The sequence below is a fragment of the Typha latifolia genome, chromosome 1, assembly GCF_019914945.1.
Source record: "Typha latifolia isolate L0001 chromosome 1, TyphaL0001v2, whole genome shotgun sequence".
Taxonomy (NCBI): Eukaryota; Viridiplantae; Streptophyta; class Magnoliopsida; order Poales; family Typhaceae; genus Typha; species Typha latifolia.
The window spans coordinates 15,090,005-15,111,118 of record NC_133086.1 but is presented as its reverse complement, the minus strand read 5'-3'; positions in this window follow the sequence as shown (position 1 = coordinate 15,111,118).

Here is a 21,114-nt window from a genome sequence, read left to right as displayed (position 1 = left end):
TATTGGACACATTATTGAAGGTGAACAAAGAGGATACCAAACAAATAGTAATATGATATACAATATACAAAGACATAGCGAACCATTTAAAACATCTATCAAAGAAAATATTGATGTATTATTAAAGGGTGATTCAACCGATGATGCGTTTGATAGAATTGCTGACGCCATAGTCGATAGTTTTGAGTCTGCTTCAATTGTATTGAGTCTATGCTTCAATTGTACAATATAGATTTGACACAAAATATTGATGTTATTAATCGATGTGTCAGCCTACATACTCCTTCAAGAGAAATATGATTAGCATACATCATTCAGTTAAAATTTCTAATCTAACATTTTATATGTTAAATGCAAATAAGATGATATATGCCAATGGAGGTTATGAGCATTATTAAGAAAGAGTCGTGGAATATAATTAAAATTACTAAATATAATAATCCATATACTTGCCTCAATCCTCTTTGAATAAAGCTTATTGTGTAGGAGATTAAAAAATTTGTTAGTAATGACATAGCAGTTAGTATTGCTTGGTTGCAAATGCACATTCTTAAAAAATACTACGATCAAATTTATACTGGAAAGGTTGAAAAGTAAAACAAAAGGCCATTGAAAATGTATTTAGTAGTTAGATCGATTCTTATAACCAATTGTCATTATTTATATTTGAATTGTACTATAAGAATCCGAGTACAATTATCTCGTAAAAGAAATTATATTTAGATCAACCAAATACAAATTTCTTTGAACGTATATTTGGGTCATTTAATCATTCCATTGAGGGCTTTGCACATTGTAAGTTGGCGTTAAATATTACTGGCACACACATTTATGAAAAATACAAAAGGACTTTGCTTATTATTGTCGTCATTGAAGCAAATGATAGTATGTTTCCTTTATATAGAGTGAGAATACTAATAATTAGGATTAGTTTCTTTTATTCTTAGCAATAGAGTTAGCTTTTAGAGGAGAGACATATGTTTGGTTTTAAATATTATACCAAAATTATAGCAATAATCAATGATGAAAGAAATTGATGAAATGAGTTGTTAGCCTACAACATTTTTATCTTCGATATATGGTTGGCAACTTCAATAAAGAATTCCAGGATAAAAACTTATATAACTATGTTCACATGATTGCTTTGCAAAATTATATTAAAAAATTTAACTTTCACATGGGTCAAATAGTGCAGTGCAGTCTAGATGCAAAATAATAGCTTGATGATATTCCACTAGAGAAATGGCTTGGTAATATTCTACTGAAAAGTGGCTTGTTGTTAAAGGCATTAGTGCAAATGTTACTTTATTGTGCAGTGTGTTTCTAACATACTAGATGAAAATTAGGAGATGTAATAATGGTAAAACATCAAATTTTAACTCCTATCACTACTATTATGGCTAGTTTCGACGAGAATGATAGATTGCACACATATATTAGCAATCTATAACATGACATGCATATAGTTCATAAATTCATCATGTTCATTTAATGTCCATATGTAATAGCAATCCATAGCATGATATGTATCAATATGAACTATCATGTCTTCAAACTCAAGTTCACGCCGAGCTCTACTCATAGGCCATATCAACACTATGCGACCTTATTTCATACTATTAAGTTTTTATCTTAGGCTTATGCAAAGCCATGCCCATAGGCCACACTCACACTCGACCACACAAAGATTCTCAAGAAAGGATAGAACCTAGTGGTAGAATTACAGGCTTATCACTCGATGAACTACATGACTGATCATTCGTTACCATAGACCTTAGTTGTGAGCCCATCATATGAGTCAGTATCGCACATCGATACTATCCTCTGAGTCATTGGCTTTACATTATTACACCACCATGCAAAAGTCACGAGTCATAGCTCACAAACGCCCTCATCCTACATTATTGGATACCGCCCAGGTCTACATCATCTTACCATTCTCTCTCTAACTTAAATATCCTAAAGGATAATACTCTCGTCGATCGACAGTAAATTACGCATTGCCTAGCAAAACTGCTGCCTTGTTATCTACGATCAACTGACTGAGATCTTAAGCATATGCCTTAATATATAAATATAACAAATATCCTCCACCATAACTCTAACTGAGGAGGTGCCAGGTACTATCGAGACGTAGGCATCACTCTCTTTATGAAAATACACGTGTGCTAATGGCATAGTATTATACAATATAAATAAGCATAATGAATTAATTATCATTATCATGTATTACGTGTTATTATACATAATCATACCCATTGATATGCATAGTATCATGATATGTGTAATGCTCCCGCTCAGCACAGGCACGTGCACACCCACGCGCCCACACGGCACGTGCAGCTCACGCAATAAGACTAGCGGGGCCCGTCATGTATAGATATACTTCTATGCACATATAATCATGACATCATCAAATAAAACCTACTAACATATCTATGTTCACATAATCCAACTCCAAATAAATCATACTATCAACTAAATAAATTTATTAACATATAAATATCCAAGTCCACAATAATATACACTAGACCACTACATAATCTAATAGGACCCACATAGGCCACGACAAACCATCAAGATACAACTAAAACAACTGATACACGAGTACACTAAAATCTGAAATGTATTATATAAATCATCATTTGATGCAATAAAATACAAATATAACAAACAACGATATAACTCAATTTTCATACAAATTATCATCTATACCGTCTCGCATCTATAGCTCACCTCATCAATCTAAAATATCTTCTCAGGATGTCTGAAGTCACTATCACGTACTACATATCTAAGGGAGATTAGAAAAGAAATAAAAAGAGTCATGATCAAAAGGCTTAGTAAATAGACCTTACCTCAAATCAGTAATGCCAAACAGAAAGTAAATCATGTACTGGATAATATGAATCAGAAAAAGCATCATGTCATGAATGAGTATATGAATGTCTCCTCAATAATATATTATGTCATAACTGATTAAAGTATATATAATTCTCGACAATGTATAAATATATTTCCATGTTATATTATTATCATAACTCTCTCTTAAATATAACACATATGATGTACGCCGACCATGATCATGCTATGATATCAAATGCAACCACATATGATACATATTGACTACTCGATAATCAGGTATATCAGATGATAATAAAATCATATGCATTTCTCAACATCACGATTATCACCGACATCTCGGTATAATATCATTATACTATACCATTGTGCATAGTCAAAACTCGGTACCCGATCTCAACATCTTGCTTGTAGGCTCAAAGCATACACTGCTATATGCTAAGGGTATCTCATTCATAATCATACCCTACTATACGTTAAGGGTATATCAAAATCTATCCAAATCGGGTACCCCACCAGTTAATAGAAATCACATTAAGGTAACTCGCCACACGCATGTCCTAGCGAACAACAGGCGTCCGATTGTCTATGCACACAGACTCAACTGACCTCGGACATGGGCCACTAGATATCGCATATCAGCGACCATAATCATCACTCCAGGCACTCCTAACCATGGCGCCTACTCGGGTACCCTCAGGCTTTTTCTATTAACTTTCCTATCAATGAGATTTATGCATTTCCTTCTATATGATAAATCACATGTATATATCTAGTACTATAACAAGTCATGCATATTAGAAATTTAGGTGGTAAAGAAGTCAAAAGGAAAATAATACAATGTAGTCTCCAACCATATATTTAACACATGTATATCCTTCTTAATCTATCACATGCATACTCATGCTAGAGATCATCCTAACACAAAGTCATAACAGTATAATCATAGTCCAATCATCTCTATATATCATCAACATACTCATATCCCAGATCAATCTAATCAAATGCATGATAAAATATGCTCAACTAAAATCATCTCTAGATAAGATCATATAATCATGTTGGAGGCCAAAACATACATATACATAATTATGCTATTGCGCACAAACCCAACACACGTATTCCTCACGTCCATCAATCGACCGCCTCTCATCTCTAGTAAGATCACCGGGGTCACAAATAAGGGGTTCGAAGTCTCAAAATATTTAAGTAACATAAAGTTAGTTATTTATCCGATTATAATCCGTTCGAGTAAAATATGATATTTTATTAGGTTTAAAATTGATTAGATTCATAGGATAAAATTTAATTGTGATAATATTAATATGTAATTACCATAATTTATATTTATTTAATAAAAATCTTAGTTTGCTAATTATAGAATAAGTAATAAGTATATAGTAATTTATCTCCTTTTTGTAAATAACCAAAGAAGACTATATATATGATTTAATAAAAAATATAATTATAAAAAAATAATATTTATTAATACTTATTTTGTAATACCTACTCTTATTTAATTAATCATAAATTATATGCAAAATAGTCATTATCCTATTATACAAAAATAATATGCAAGTCTAGTATTCCATTTTATACAAACTATTTGACAATAATAATATACTAAAAATAGTTATATAAAATATAAATATAAATATAAGATTATTATCAATAAGACTACATATATTAATCTAATAAATAATAACTAAACTATAAATAAATTTGTAGGCAATATTTATAATTATAATTAATAAATTATTATACTAAAAATACTTAGTAAAATTATATTAGTGAGTGTAAATTATCAAAATAATTAATTATCTAAATAAACTAATTTACCTAACATTAGAAAATAATTATATAAATAATATAAAATAATAATAATAATAATAATAATAATAATAATCCTCTTTGCTACAGTGCTGGGCAGCAAGAGGCAGAGGAGGAACCGAGGATGGAGAAGAAGGAAGAAGAAGAAAGAAGAAAGAAGAAAGGAAAAGAAGAGAAGAGAAGAAGAAAAGAAAAGAATGGAGGAGGACTTGGCGTCGGCGGGGAGGGCACCGGTCACTAGTGGCCAACCAGCGGCTCAGCTCCGGTGATCCCGAGACCAAGAGTGCAAGCGAGCGAGCGAGCGAGAGAGAGAGAAAGAGAGAGAGAGAGAGAAAGAGAGAGAGAGAGAGAGAGGAGGGAGGAGGCTCACCGCGTCAATAGAGGAGGCTACGGCCGCCGCTGTCAGGGGGAAAGAGAGAGAGAGAGGAGAAAGAGAGAGACCTAAAAAGAGAGAGAGGGAGAGAGATTTAGAGGGAGAGAGAGAGGCAGTGTGGGGGTCGGCGGCGGCTGCAGCGGCACTAGGGCCCGCTGCAGCCGGTTGGCTGCGGCAACGCTAGGGGGTGCGTGGCACCCCCATGCCGCATCCATTTGCATGGGCACGAGTGTGGCTGGTCACGTCGTGCCCATAACAAATTTTGATTGTTTTTAAGAATAGGTTGTTACAATATGTGTAATTATGTCGAATAATAATTAATGAGAACGTGGAGTACGTGCAATTATAATAGTAGATAAATATATGCACATTTATGATATGAATGCAATGTCGCCATAAATTAAGACATCTCATTATCTACACTACTCCTAGACTATAAAAGTTTTACTTGCTTAACATCGTTTTCTTAATACAACTGCAATTACATCGTGCGATTATCCTCACATGGTATAAAATCTACCTCAATAGTGGATAATAAAAACATAAGCATAACATTCCTAACACTAATTAATTAAATAGTCCTACTAACATCCGCTACAGACTTGGGTATGTCTATTTAAGAATTCTTATATTTATTAATTAGGTAGAGTGTTATGAACCGGCCTAATCCGATCCGCAACAGTTCTAAAGTCGATGAAGCCCATAACTTCCAATGGAATTTGCGATCAATCTAACTGACGGATCTTTTTGAATGTTGAATATGTTGTTGTTCTTGGAGAGAGCTTTCCAACGAATCCAAGATCATGAGATTCGGACAGTTAGATCTCAGGATATCGATCAAACAATGGTCTAAGGTTAATGGGATCCTAGCTTGATAGCCCTCCAATGGCTAGATAGATGCTAGGGTTAGATCTTGATGGGAAGAGGGAGAAATTGTTGTGAAAGAGGGTAGTTAGAGGCTGGAAGAAGTCGACCAAAGACTTGGGCGGAGGAAGAAGGGAGGAAGGAGAATGTGCCAATGGCTAGAGACAAGAGAGAAAGAGATAGGGCTAAAGCCAATTCCAATAACAAGATAATCTCAATTAGGGTTTCTTCCACATATATATAGAGGCTCACCCTAAGAACTCCTTAATTAACATAAAAATACTCCAAACAACTCTAACAATTCCTAACTTAACCCACACTTTCGTCGGTGGTGCGTTCGAACGCGCCCAATTGTGTTCGAACGCGGAATTTTTGTTCTTTGTCGATGCAAACGCGATGTAGGCGTTCGAACGACCCTATTCGAATGTGGTCCTTGTGTTCGAATGTACCCTTGCAAAAATTGATTTTATTGCTTCTACATACTCAACTAGATAAATAGGCTCATTCCCATGAACTCAATGTCACGCATGGAGCCAATATGGATCAAATCGTATCACTTCACCACACTTCTAACCACCTTGTCCTCAAAGTGTCTATGGTGGTTTCCAAACCTTCTGTATTTGCCGAATCGTTACCACCAACATCCGAGCTGAGCCCAAGAGCGTAAGACTTGTGGAGGAGGCCATGACTCGGCCAAGTGTAACACGATGTAGCCCGCTGATTGGTGCTCGTCCAATTAGTCCAAGGCTAAGATTTAACCCACCCACAATCCAATGTAAACTCGAGTTTAGTTTAGGCCTCGCACAAGGGCTGATCTGTTTAAGCTTTGGCACATTGCTTATGGGCTGAGGAGATTGTCCTTTAGATCGATAAGGTACTTGATAAGCAGCCACGACCATAGGATCGGGCCGTCGAGGTATCAGATCCTCAATATCTTTCAAAGCTTCAATGCCCTTAATCAGCGGCTCGGGTGGCGATTGGTGATGGCTGACGACCGCTTTAGGATTCCTAGTTGTTGGTGTGAGCAACAAGGTCTCCTTTGATGGTCATGTATACCTCAGTGGTCCTTCATCATGTTGTGGAGGTGCCCTCGGGTGCAAGGGTGGTAAGTCGGAGCGGCACCCATGCGGTTCGTCGCGCTATTGCCAAGGTGCCTCCAGGATCAGTCCTTATCGATTCCTCTCTCTAGATAAGGGGGATTCTTTATATCTTCGATGACGCTCAAGGGTACGCCTTGGAGGGTACTCAATTCTATCGGCAAGGGTGGACTTGACCTCCAAAAATGTTTGCGCCATAAGTGCTAGGGTTTGTGCGAGATCCAGCGGGCCTTTTGTCCGTCCTCATGAATTCTGAGAGGATGGAGATCTTGACATAGCCATGTGGTCCGTCTCCACGCCTTGATCACTTACTTGCTTAGTCGTCTTAGATCTTATGATAGTTATAATTGTCTGAGGAACGTTGGCTCTAATACCAGTTGTTACGAACCGGCCTAATCCGATCTGCAACGATTCTAAAGTCAATGAAGCCCATAACTTCCAAGGGAATTTGCGATCAATCTAACTAATTGATCTTTTTAAAGTTTTGATATATTGTTGATCTTGGAGAGAGCTTTCCAACAAATCTAAGATCATGTGATTCAGACAATTAGATCTCAAGATATAGATCAAACAGTTGTCGAAGGTTAATGTGATCCTAGCTTGATAGCCCCTCGGTGGCTAGATGGATGCTAGGGTTAGATCTTAGTGGGAAGGGGGAGAAGTTATTATGGAAGAGGGTAGTTAGAGGCTAGAAGAAGCCGACCAAAGACTTGGGTGGAAGAAGAAGGAAGGAAGGAGAAGGTGCTAATGATTAGAGACAAGAGAGAAAGAGATAGAGCTAAAGCCAATTCCAATAACAAGATAATTTAAATTAGGGTTTCTTCCACATATATATAGAGGCTCACCCTAAGAACTCCTTAATTAACATAAAAACACTCCAAACAATCCTAACAATCCCTAACTTAACTCACACTTTTGCTGCGGTACGTTCGAACGCTCCCGATTGCGTTCGAACACACCCTGGCAAAAATTAATTTTATTGCTTCTACATACTCAACTAGATAAATATGCTCATTCCCATGAACCCAATATCATGCATGGAGCCAAGATGGATCGAATCGTATCATAGAGCTGACATAGCTGTACCAAGGTCTGACAAATTATTAAACATAATTAAAATAATTTACCTCAAATTATCGTTCAAATCATTATTATCAATTTACAATAAATCATATAGACAATATTTAATAAATCATCTTCGTTAAATAAGACAACCTACTTAATACCAGTTCCCTACACTGATCTATATTAATTCTCCGATATGAGCAATTAATATAGATACATTCAGACCACTGACTCAATTATGAAAAATTAATCTAACTAGAGTTATAATCGACCACACTTAACTCTAATTAGAGCTAATTTTCCATTACGAGCAATTAGTAATGGAACTCTCAGGCCACATACTAATCACTAAAATTGATTTACAATAATTATTTTAACTAACAAGCTATCCTCTAAAAATGATTAATTAAGCTTAAGTTTGACAACGATAATTTAATAAAAAGGATAAAGCAAACTAACACAAAATTAGACAATATTCAAACTACTTGAGCCAGCTTAAGACCTAAAATAATAGGCTACAACCAACCCAAGAGCTACAACAGACCCAATATGCTTGGGCCCAAAACCCCAGTCCAACTAAAGCCTACCATTTAGGCTAGGTAACAGCCCAACCAAACCAACACGTGCCTGTCCCAAATCCACCCCAACCTTGGACTGGGCTGTGCCAGCTGGGTTGGGCCCAATACAACCCACCACTTGGGTTGGGCCAACAACCTTGCACTAAGCCGAAGCCACACCTGGGTTAGGGCTCAAATCCCCCTCCCTATGGGTGGCAATTGGGTTGGCTTAGTCAAGTTTGGATCAGGTCAAAATAGTACAAACATGAACACGACATATTTATTAAACGTGCTAACTTTCTAAATATAAATATAACCCGTTTATTAAATAGGTAACACGATCCGTTTAATAAATTAGATGTATTCTTTATACAACCCGGTCGACCCATTTACACGATATAATTCACCTATTTACACGAATAAGATACAAACCATAAATTCTTTATACAAATAAAACTTTGCCTCCTCAGTCCTCGTCCTCCTAAGAAATAAAGCCAATAACGGTGGATGTTCTCATAGTCACTGCACAAATCCCTACAAGAATAACAGTACCAGGATATACCCAAATCTAGCTTGATTGCCAAAAAGCAACTCAAATTAGATAATTTCGCAAGACTAATGAGGCACTAAATTAGGTTTAAAATTCAAGGATCTAAAATATAATCAATACCGCAGGACTTGTAGACCTAACTACAACACTTAAAACAATACGTAAGAAAATATTACATACCACAAAAGCATAGAATCTAAAGTCCAAGTCAAAGAAGCAAAGATGCACACCAACTCTAGTAGCACTCTCGATCTTGAGTTTCAAAGAAAGCATACATAGCTTATCAAAAGCAATGTGAGAATGACTTCAAGGAAATCAATCATCACGAGCAAATTACATCTTACTTAAAAATTTACCATAAATAATTGGGATTTAAGAATTAGGAAGACGTAGTTGTAGGAAAAAGAATCAATATTAATTACAGAAGTTGCAGAACAGCAAATTCCAGGGCATGATTTCACCCCTCAAATATCTTTGATTAACCGAGTGAAATCATAAAAAATTAACAAATCTTTTTTTCTCGAGAAAATCCCCCCAATAAAAAAGTCCTTATAGTTTTGAGATAATTTTCTTTTCATCCCCTAAACTATCACCCTTTTTCACAATGACCACATATATATTTAGTACATAATGACCCCCTGAACTATTAGAAATACTTCACTTGGCCTTTTTCATTATATGGTCATTATGTACGAAAAAAAATTACAAGGTTATTATGTACCAAGGGAGGGTAAATCATAGCGGTATAATCACTGGCTCATCACCCAACGAATAGTATGACCAATTGTCTGCCATCGCAAACTAAGGACCTCAGTCGTAAACCCATTACGTAAGTCTATATCGCACATCGATACAACTATCTGAGCCCTCGGCTCTACATTATTGCACCACTGTATAAAAATAATGAGTTGTTGCTCACGGACGCCCCCACCCTACATCATCGGGTACCGCTAGGTCTACGTCATCCTATCATTCTCTCTCCATCTTAAACACCCTAAAGGGTATGACTCTCGTTGATTGAGAGTAAATCGTCTATCGCCTAACGAAACGATTACCTAATTGTCTATGATAAACAGATTGAGACCTCAAGCGTGGGCCCTAATATAACCCTGGCTAGGGAGGTGTTGAATATTGTTGAGACACGTAGTAGTCACTCCCTTTATGGTCGTGCACGTATACAATTTGCATGATATTATACGACACAACAAGTATAATGTAACACACATCATTATCATATTTTGCATGTTAACAAATATGCATAAAAATTATGATAAGCGAAATCTTACCGAACAACAAAATAAAATTACCATGCATGGCATGTAATAGTAATGATATGGAAAACATATGCACATACATGCTATGAATGCGATGATGTCATAAAATAAAATGACCTCTACACTACTCCTAGATTATAGAAGTTTTACTTGCCTGAATTGTTTTCTTAATACTATCTGCAACTACACCAGGAGATTATCCTCATAGGGTATAGAGTCCACCTCGATAAGAAAAATAAATAAAAAATATAAGCACAAATACCTCTCACTGATTAATAACTCTACTAATGTTTATTATAGGCTTGGGTAGGTCCGTCTACTGATTCTCATATTTATTAATTAGGTTGAGCTAGCATAATTGTACTAGCACCTAATACATTATTCAAAGTAATTTAAAATAATTTATCTCGAATTTTTATTCCACTGATTATTATTGTTTAGGTAAAATCACATGGGCAACACTGAGTTAATTTGATTCGTCAAATAAGACAATATGCTTAGAATAATTTTCCTATAAAAATCTGTATTAATTCTCCGGCATGAGTAATTAATACAAATTCATCCAAATCACCGACTCATTTGCTAAACTTAATTTAACCAAAATTAAAAATCAACCATGCTAAATGCTACCTAGAACTAAATCCCCATTAAGAGCAAATATTATAATTAACCAAACCACTCTTTATCGATAATTAACATTAAGGCTTAAGTTGACAAAAATAAAAGAATAAGATGACTAGCATAATTAAAATGATTATGGTGCAACAATCGGCTTGGCCAACTCAAGGTCGAGTACAAACCCAATAAAATTAGGCCCAAAGCCCTAAGAAAACTAGGCTTAAAAGCCTCATGGGCTGGGCCGTAGCCCAACCCACAAACAAACATGGGCTTACAGCCTAAACCCACAACAAACTTGGGTTGAGCTACATGCAACCCAACCACACCCCAAACTCGGGTTGGGCTGCATCTAGCTTAGCTTGGTCCACAGATTGGGCCGCACCCAGCCCAGCCCGAGACAACCCCCTTCCTCCTTCCTCACCTCGATCGAAAGGAGGGAGGAAAGAAAGATGGCCAAAAGGTTGAGCAACACCCTGCCAGCGGAGGAAGGCACCCACGGTGCCTACTCGGCTGGTGAGAAGACAACGACCACCCACCGACGGCAAGAACCTAATCAATGGGTGGGGGGAAAGAGCTGTCGACGAACCCGATCGTCAGTGAAAAAACCCCTAGACACAAGTATGTATCTAAATACTAGGCAATGATATCACTCGTTCTCTTAAGTAAAAGTCCGTAGAAATATTAAGAACGAAAGCAGAGATGAACGCCAAGATTTTAACGTGGAAAAACCCAAACGGGAAAAAACCACGGATCCAAACTCGGATCAAAACCAATCACTAGAATAGTAGCAGTTACAAGACTGACTCACAAAACAACCCGTCGATCCAAACGACTTTGTTCCTCTCAGTCTTGCTCGCTAGAACCCACGATTCACCGCTTCTCGTGATTGAAGTCCAATCTCAGTAACTATCGAGATTGATCTTTCGTCTAGATAGCCCTTAAGATGAAAGATTAACTTTTGTAGATGAGTGGAACCTTGTTAGTTGAAGAACCGATGTAGCCTCAAGAAGTCTCCTTCAATAATGCTTCTTCAACCCCTCTCAAGATAGGGCATCACAATCCTTATATATGATCTCTAAGATAGAGCCAAATCTAAGTCTTATCCGTACTCACAAATCCAAGTCTTATCCGTACTCACGAAAGTCCAATTTTATCAAACTTCATTGGTGCGTTCGAACGCGGCTCGGGTGCATTCGAACGACATGACTTGAACTCAGGTGCGTTCGAACGGGCCCGAGTGCGTTCGAACGCGACAACTTGAATTCTTCAGGTTACGTTCGAACGCGTTTGTGAACGCAGCTCTCGGTCTATGTGAACGCAGTACCTGCGTTCGAATGCGTTTGTGAACGCGGCTCTCTGTCTGTGTGAACGCAGTACCCGCGTTCGAACACGTTTGTGAACGCGGCTCTCTGTCTGTGTGAACGCAGTACCCGCGTTCGAACGCGTTTGTGAACGCGGCTCTTTGTCTGTGTGAACGTAGTACCCGCGTTTGAACGCGTTTGTGAACGCGGCTCTCTGTCTATGTGAATGCAGATTCCGCGTTCGAACGTGTTTGTGAACGCGGTGTGAACTCGACGGCTTTTCTCCAATAATCTTGCAATTCTTCAAACCAGAGATATTCTAGACTTGTGTAAAGCTCATATACATGAAAAAAAATACACTTAGAATATTTTGTACACAATTGCCAACAAATAAAAACCTAACAGACAGCAAACCTACTGACCCAATCGATATGCTCCCCTCGACAAGCAAAAGCTAGCGTAGAGGAAGTGTAATGCCCCTGCCCGGCACGGGCACCTGCACACCCACGCGCCCACACGACATGTGTGGCTCACGCGACAAGACGGGCGGGGCCCGTCACGCACAGATACACTCCTATGCACATACAATCATGACAATATTAAATATTACTTGCTAATATATCCATGCTCATATAATCCAATGCCAAATAAATTATACTATCAACCAAATAAACATGTTAACATATGAATATCCAAGTCCATAATAATATACACTAAACTACTACATAATTTGGCAAGACCCACATAGGCCACGACAAACTATCAAGATACAACTAAACAACTGATATACGAGTACATTATAATCTGACCTGTATTATACAAATCATTATTTATATAATAAAATACAAATATCAAATAATAGTACAACTCAATATCTAATTAAATTATTTTCTATACCATCTCACGTTTATAGCTCACTTTATCTTTGTTCTAAAATATCTCATAAGGATATCTCAAGTCGGTATCACATACCATAATATCTTTAGGGGTTAGAAAAGAAATAAAGAGAGTCATGAGCAAAATGCTTAGTGAATAGACCTTACCCCGAATCAGTGATACCAAACAGAGAGTAAATCATGTAGTGAATAATACGAATCAGAAAGAGCATCATGTCATGAATGAGTATATAAATGTTCCTCAACAATACATAAATAAAAAGTAGATAATATGTCATAACTAATAAAATATATAATTATCGACAATGAATAAACAAATCTTCATGTCATACTATCATCATAACTCTCTCTCAAATATGATACATAATGCATGCCGACCATGACGATGCTATGATATCAAATGCAATTATATATGATGTATATTGACCACTCGATAATTAGGTAATCAGATGATAATAAAATCATATGCATTTCTCATACGATTCGGACTTCACTGATGTCATCTCGAGTATGGATACACTTTAGGGATGTCTTTGTCTTTTGTTTTAGTGTTTAATTCTAAAAAACTAAAATTTCTATATGTTGTGTTCGAACGCAGGTGGAGTGTGTTCAAACGCGCTTGTGAATGCCTGCATTAGGTTCGCACATCTAGAGAGTGTGAAATGTGCGTTCGAACGCGCCTGCGAATGCCTGCATCGCGTTCGCAAATCCAGAGAAGTGTGAAATATGTATTATTTAGTGTTAATAATTGCCATTTTTGAATTATTTGGTTAGCCTCTAAAGATGTGGATGGCAACCATGGAATTATTATTGATGAATTGAGTTTTTGCCTTACCTTCTTCGTCTTCTTCTCTCCTATTCTCTCGTTGCTCGACGACGCCACTTCTAACCTCCCTCGATCGGCCAATCACCCTAGTCTCTTAGGGGCGACCCTCTTCTCCCCCTTCTTCCAATCTATCCATCACTTGCTCTAATCCTTCCATCACCCATAACCCTTCCACCACCACTTACTCACCGGTGCCACCCCATTAACGCCGGTCCACCACCATCCTCCACCATCATCTAGAATCTTGTGCCTTCATCCACGGATCCTAAGATGGACTACTTGACATTCATCAACTAATCAGATGATATCTTGAGATCCCGAGATCCGATTCGCCCGAAACTTAATTTGTTGGAAAGCTCTTTTTCGGGGCTATAACATATCAAAATCTCACGTTGATCCGATAGTGGCATCTTTCAAGATCTATTTCCAAAATTTTATGTCACATCATATCCAGATCTGAAATTCGAAATAGATCGAGCCTTGGCCAATAGGGGAGATCGTATCAATTTCTCAATATCTCAGTCATCAATGTCATCTCTATATGTCATCATCATACTAGACCACTATGCACAGTCAACACATGATACTCGGCCTCAACATCATGCCCGAAGGCTGAGAGCATAATATGTCATCCGCAAGGAGTATCTCAAATATAACCATATCCTGTCATCCGCTAAGGGTATTAACATCCACCTAGACCGGGCATCCTTCTAGCTGATAGAAATCTCATGAGGATAACTTGCCATATATGTCTTAGTGAACAACATGTGTCTGAATGTCTACTGCGCACACAGACTAACGACCTCGGATGTAAGGCCATAGAATCGCGACTGTGTTGAGCGATCAATCATCCACCAAGCGTGTCCTAACTCTCACGCCTACTCGGGTATCTTCACGGTTTCTATCAACTATTATATCAATAATATTTTATGCTTTTATTCTAAATGATAGGTCATATGCATATATCTAGTATGATAACAAGTCAATGCATAACAAAAATTTAGATGGAACATGAATCAAGAAAAAAATGATGCAATGTAGTCTCCAATTATATAGTCGACAGATGCATATCCGTGCTAATCTATCACAACATGCATACTCATGGTACAGATCAACTAGACATAAAATTATAACAGTATAATCATCTCTAATCATCTCTATATATATCATCATCATAATCATATCCAAAATCAGCCTAATTACATGTATGATAAAATATGCTTAACTGTAATCATCTCTAGATAAAATAATATAATCATGCTGAAGGCCAAAATATCCATATACATAATATATAATAGGGATAATTCTCTTTTCACCTCCTAAACTATCATTCATTTTTATACAGACTCGCTGAATTTTTTTTGGTACACACTAATCCCTTAAACTATTAGAAATACCTCACTTGACCCCTTCCGTTAGGGTTTCTTTACGTATTTCCATTAATAAATTATCATGTGACAGTCACATGACAATAATATGACAAAAATACCCCTTAGAAGTGTAAGTCATGAGCAACTTAAGAGAATTTTTATTATGACAAAAATACCCCTCCATAACCTCTCTTCCTCCCTCTAACACCCCTACCATCTCCTCCACCAAAACCACCACTGCCCACACCTCCTACGCTACTAGCACCAAACCCTCCACCTTGTCCAGTGCCACCGCCAACTCCACCACCACCATCGCTAAACCCTCCACCCTCCCTCTAGCAAAACCACTAGCACCAAACCCTCCACCTTCCCTCTAGCACCACCACCACCGTCTCCACCACCATCGTCACCGCCAGCTCCACCACCACCATCGGCGTGATGGGTGGGGTCATCAGAGAGCTTGCAAGAGCCACCATCGACCGCCAACACCTCGCACCATCTCGACCTCTTTCGACGCCTCTAACTTTGGCTTCTCCTCCACTAACCAGATCCGCACCCTCCCACGCCTCCACGCCGCTGCCTGATGAAACCACCAAGAAGGATATGAAGATGACCGCAGTTACCCCTCCTCATTGTCCATGTCAGCGCCATTCACCTGCCTTCTCAAGGCTAGCCAACCGCAGCTTCCCCGTCAGCCTCAACGAGGCCCACAACACCAAGCTCAATAATGGCGGCAGTGGCCGGCAGCCCCGTTCGTGCGTCGTCCCTTGTCGGGGTGGGATGTGATCGGAGAGGAGAGGAATGAAGGAGGATGTGGTCTAATTTTGTTTAGAAAGAGGATTAGGGATTTTATTTAGAAAGAGGATTAGGGATTTTGTTAAGAAAGAGGATTAGGGATTTTATTTAGAAAGAGAATTAGTGTAGAGAGAAATAAAGGAATTTAAAAAAAAATAAATATTTAATATTAGTTAAGCCATTTAATTATCTCATCATTATAAGTGGAGGGGTAATTTGGTCAATTCATAAATTCTGTTAATGGTGTAAGGGGGTGGAGTATTTCTAATAGTTTAGGGGGTTAGTGTGTGCCAAAAAAAGTTTAGGGAGTCAGTACAGAATTGAGTGATAGTTTAGGGGATGAAAAGTGAATTATCCCTATATAATATAACTTAATTTGAGAAAGGCGTCTAAGGGATAAGACTACTTATCTCTGATAAGAAGACCCAACACACGTATCCCTCATGTTCATCAATCAACCATCACACATCACTAGCATGGTCCACGAGATCTCAAATAAGGGGGTTGGGAGCTTGAAAATGTTTAAGTAACATAAAATTAGTTGTTTATCTGATTATAATCCGTTCTAGTAAAATATAAATTTTATTAGGTTTAAAATTGATTAGATTCATAGGATAAATTTAATTGTGATAATATTAATATGTTATTACCATAATTTATATTTATTTAATAAAAATTCTAGTTTGCTAATTATAGAATATGAAATAAGTATATAGTAATTTATCTCCTTTTTGTAAATAACCAAAGACTACTATATATATGATTTAATATAGATATAATTAAAAAAATTTATTAATACTTATTTTGTAATACCTACTCTTATTTAATTAATCATAAATTATACGCAAAATAGTCATTATCCTATCATACAAAAATAATATGCAAGTCTAGTATTTCATTTTATAAAAACTATTGGACAATAATAATATACTAAAAATAGTTATATAAAATATAAATATAAATGTAAGATTATTATCAACAAGACTACATATATTAATCTAATAAATAATAACTAAACTATAAATAAATTTATATGCAATATTTATAATTATAATTCATAAATTATTATACTATACATACTTAGTAAAATTATATTAGTGAGTATAAATTATCAAAATAATTAATTATCTAAATAGACTAATTTACCTAACATTAGAAAATAATTATATAATTAACATTAAAAAACAATAATCCTCTTTGCTAGAGTGTTGGGCCCAACATTGTTGTAGGAAGAGGGGAAGGGACTGAGAATGGAGAAGAAGAAGAAAGGAAGAAGAAGAGAAAGAAAGAAAGAAGAAAGAAGAAGAAGAAAGGAAAAGAAGAGAAGAGAAGAAGAAAAGAAAGGAAGGGAGGAGGAGGACTTGGCACCGGCGGGGAGGGCACCTGCTGCTGGTGGCCAGCCAGCCGCTGGCCTCTCACTGGCGACTCGGCTCCAATGAGCTCGAGCCCAAGAGTGCAAGCGAGAGAGAGAGAGAGAGAGAGAGAGAGAGAGAGAGAGAGAGAGAGAGAGAGAGAGAGAGAGAGAGAGAGAGAGAGAGGAGGAGGCTCACCACGTCAGTAGAGGTGGCGGCTACAGGCTGACGTCGATAAGGGGAAAGAGAGAGAGAGAGAGAGAGAGAGAAAGAGAGATTTAGAGGGAGAGAGATAGGCAGTGGGGGGTTGGCGGCGGTTGCAGTAGCACTGGGGCCCGCCGCGGCCATCTGGCCGCAGTCGGTTGCCTACGGTGACGTTAGGGGGTGCATGACACCCCCATGCCGCACCCATTTGCATGGGCACGAGGTCGGCCACAGTCACATCGTTCCCATAACATATTTTTTTTAAGGATAGGTTGTTATAGGAAGCCTAGTTGCCAAAGAGGGTTGAGGACAAGAATCCACCTCGCCTTGACCGTCGGCCTAGGCGAGGGGCCGTCCGGCGGCTCCGGTTATGGGGGCGTCAAAGGAAGCCACCGAGGGCATCCTTGCGAATAAGGGAAACTCATCGACCAATGCGGCAAGGCATGAGGCTGCTGACCGAATCACGGCGAGATCGAGAGAGGGAAACTTCAGATAGGAAAACCCACAACTCCAACACATTTTTAAATTAAATTTACCCGACGAGAGGGAGAGCTCTGACGCTTTGATCCAAGGGGTCGACAGTTTCGGGGGTGCTTCGACACGGCATGTAGAAGGAAGGGGGAAAATACTATTGGTAGGGAGAAGAAAGAAAAAAAGAAGAAAAAGATAAAAGAAGGAAAGAAAGAGAAGAAGAAAGAAAAAGATAGGGGAAGAGAGGAAAATGGGCGCATGTGCTGCGCTCATGCGCGCCTTTAAGCTTAGCGCACGTCAGACACGTGCACGCCAATTTCTTTTTTTGGGAAGTTATAGATATTAAATGGATACAAATATAAATCGGGTACGAATCAAATCTTAATCAGATAAAAATACAAATTGGATAAAAAATCAACCTTTTATTGAATACAAATACAAAATGAAAATCTATTATTTAGCATCTTTACATAAGATCACCATGTTCATATTTAGATATAACAAAAAGAAAATAAAACTACAATTCACTACAACATAAGACACAAATTCTAAAAGCATAACAAACTAGCATTTAGTGCAAAACTATAAGATCACCCGGTTTATGCTTAGATATAATAAAAAGAGGATAACACTACAATTCATTATAACATAAGACCACTAATTCCAAACTAGCATCTATTGTGCAAAACATAAGATCACTACATTCATGCATAAATATAACAAAAAATGATAGCACTATAATTCACTATAATTCACTACAATTCACCAAAAAAAGAAAAAAACACTATAAGTAACTACAATTCATTATAAAAAGAGGATAACACTACAATTCACGACAACATAAGACCACCAATTTCACTATAATTTCATGATATTTTATGACATACATGCTTAGATATAACAAAAAGAGGATCAACATGCTCACATAATAATAATAATAATAATAATAATAATAATAATAATAACCATACTACATTACTACACCAAGACTTAAAAATATAATGCAAGTACAATAATTAAACTTAGATATTTTATAATATTTTATAATATTTTATAATATTATACTTCCGAAGTAATTTTATAATATTATACTTCCGAAGTAATCACCAATTCCACCATAATTTTATAATATTTTATAATTTTCTAATCTTCAATCTAGCCAAGCCAATTGAGCAAAGAGGATGTGCAAAAATAAATGAACGTGTTATGTTTTTGGATTAAGGAGAGGATTAAATTATGTGTTTGGATTGAAGGTAGCTTGGTGTTAATGGTGGTGGAAGGAAGTGAAGGTGGGGTGCGAAGAGATGGAGATGAATGCGACTTAGGGAAGAGATAGGACAAGAAGAAGGGGTCGCTCCTAGAAGAAGTAGGGTGGTGATAGAGGAAGTGAAGGGTCTAGCCAGCGTCGACTAGAGGTGGATGGGAAGGTTAAGACATGAGGAGGAGAGAAGAGAAGAAGAGAGATAAAGAGAAAATAGATTCATCAAAAGCTAATCTAACTCGAGTGCACTCCATAGTACTTAGAGGCTACCTAATTGACCAAACGACTCGGGTGACCGTATAGCTTCGCTTGGTCTAACTCCGACTAACCCAACAACAATAAGCAAACAAATCCAACCAGCTAATAAACTGAACAACTAACATGAACCAACTCCTAGATAACCAAACCCTAGATCGAGTTTAGGATCTAATATACTATGATAATCATTTATTACTCGACCACCTGTGCTAAAAGCATATTTAAAGGCAACTGAAATTGCTCACGACCAATTTATAATAATATAGGATACTTTGCACCTTCTGTTTTCCATCAAGATAGTATATCAAATTTATTATTATTATATTGCTATAGAAGTAAGCCCTCCTTAATATATAGATCCAAATTTATCTTAAGAGGTTGATGTTGAGATTTTTCAATTAAAAATTGCTCAAATTTTCTATTTTTATCCTCGTCAAACTCATCAAGAATAACCCGAGTATTTTAGAAAGTTTCACTAGTGCTTATGTTCATATCACAACCAAAAGGACAAAGGACGTGAAAATTTAGATGCATATTCATTATGCAAATTCTTAATGACTTAATGAATTTCCTCAAGTTCATTAACACCACTAAGAGATGCATACTCATTATAGGTGACATTGTAATTTTCTCTACGACATTAAAAAATTATGGATGCCATTAAAAAAATTCTCAATTACATTATCTTAAAAATAAATTTCTCAAAAAAATATTCCAACTGCTGTAGAAAATTATAATGTAATGTCTAAGTATAGTGTAAATGCCAATAGAATAGGTAATGATATAATGTAAATATAATATAGTTAGATCTAATACTTCTTGTGATGCAGAGAAAACTTCACCTAAATTTAGTAACTGCATCATCAACTAAATGAGATGAAGTTTGATATCAGATAGAATCATGGAGATCTAACTTAAGAAAAGTTGAAGAACTACTAAAAATTAGAACGACTAAGTCCAACTTATGAGATTAAATTAGAATTGCTACTAAAAATTAAAAATAGTTATTGAAGAAATAATATGTATATATAATATGTAAATGAAAACCAAATAAAAATGCTTGCCTAAGATGAGGATGGCATCGAATGGTTGAAGGCATCAAAGTCACTAGATGATACGATCCAAGTTTGATAGGGTCGAATCATGGGGACATTAAACTCGATAGATTGAGTCTATTTATTTTTTATTTAATTCATGATGTAAGCTCTGAAGACAAGTCTAATTATGTCATATAAGCTCTTAAGATAAGTTTAGTTAAATTATGTAAGCCATTGATGCAAGTTTAATTAA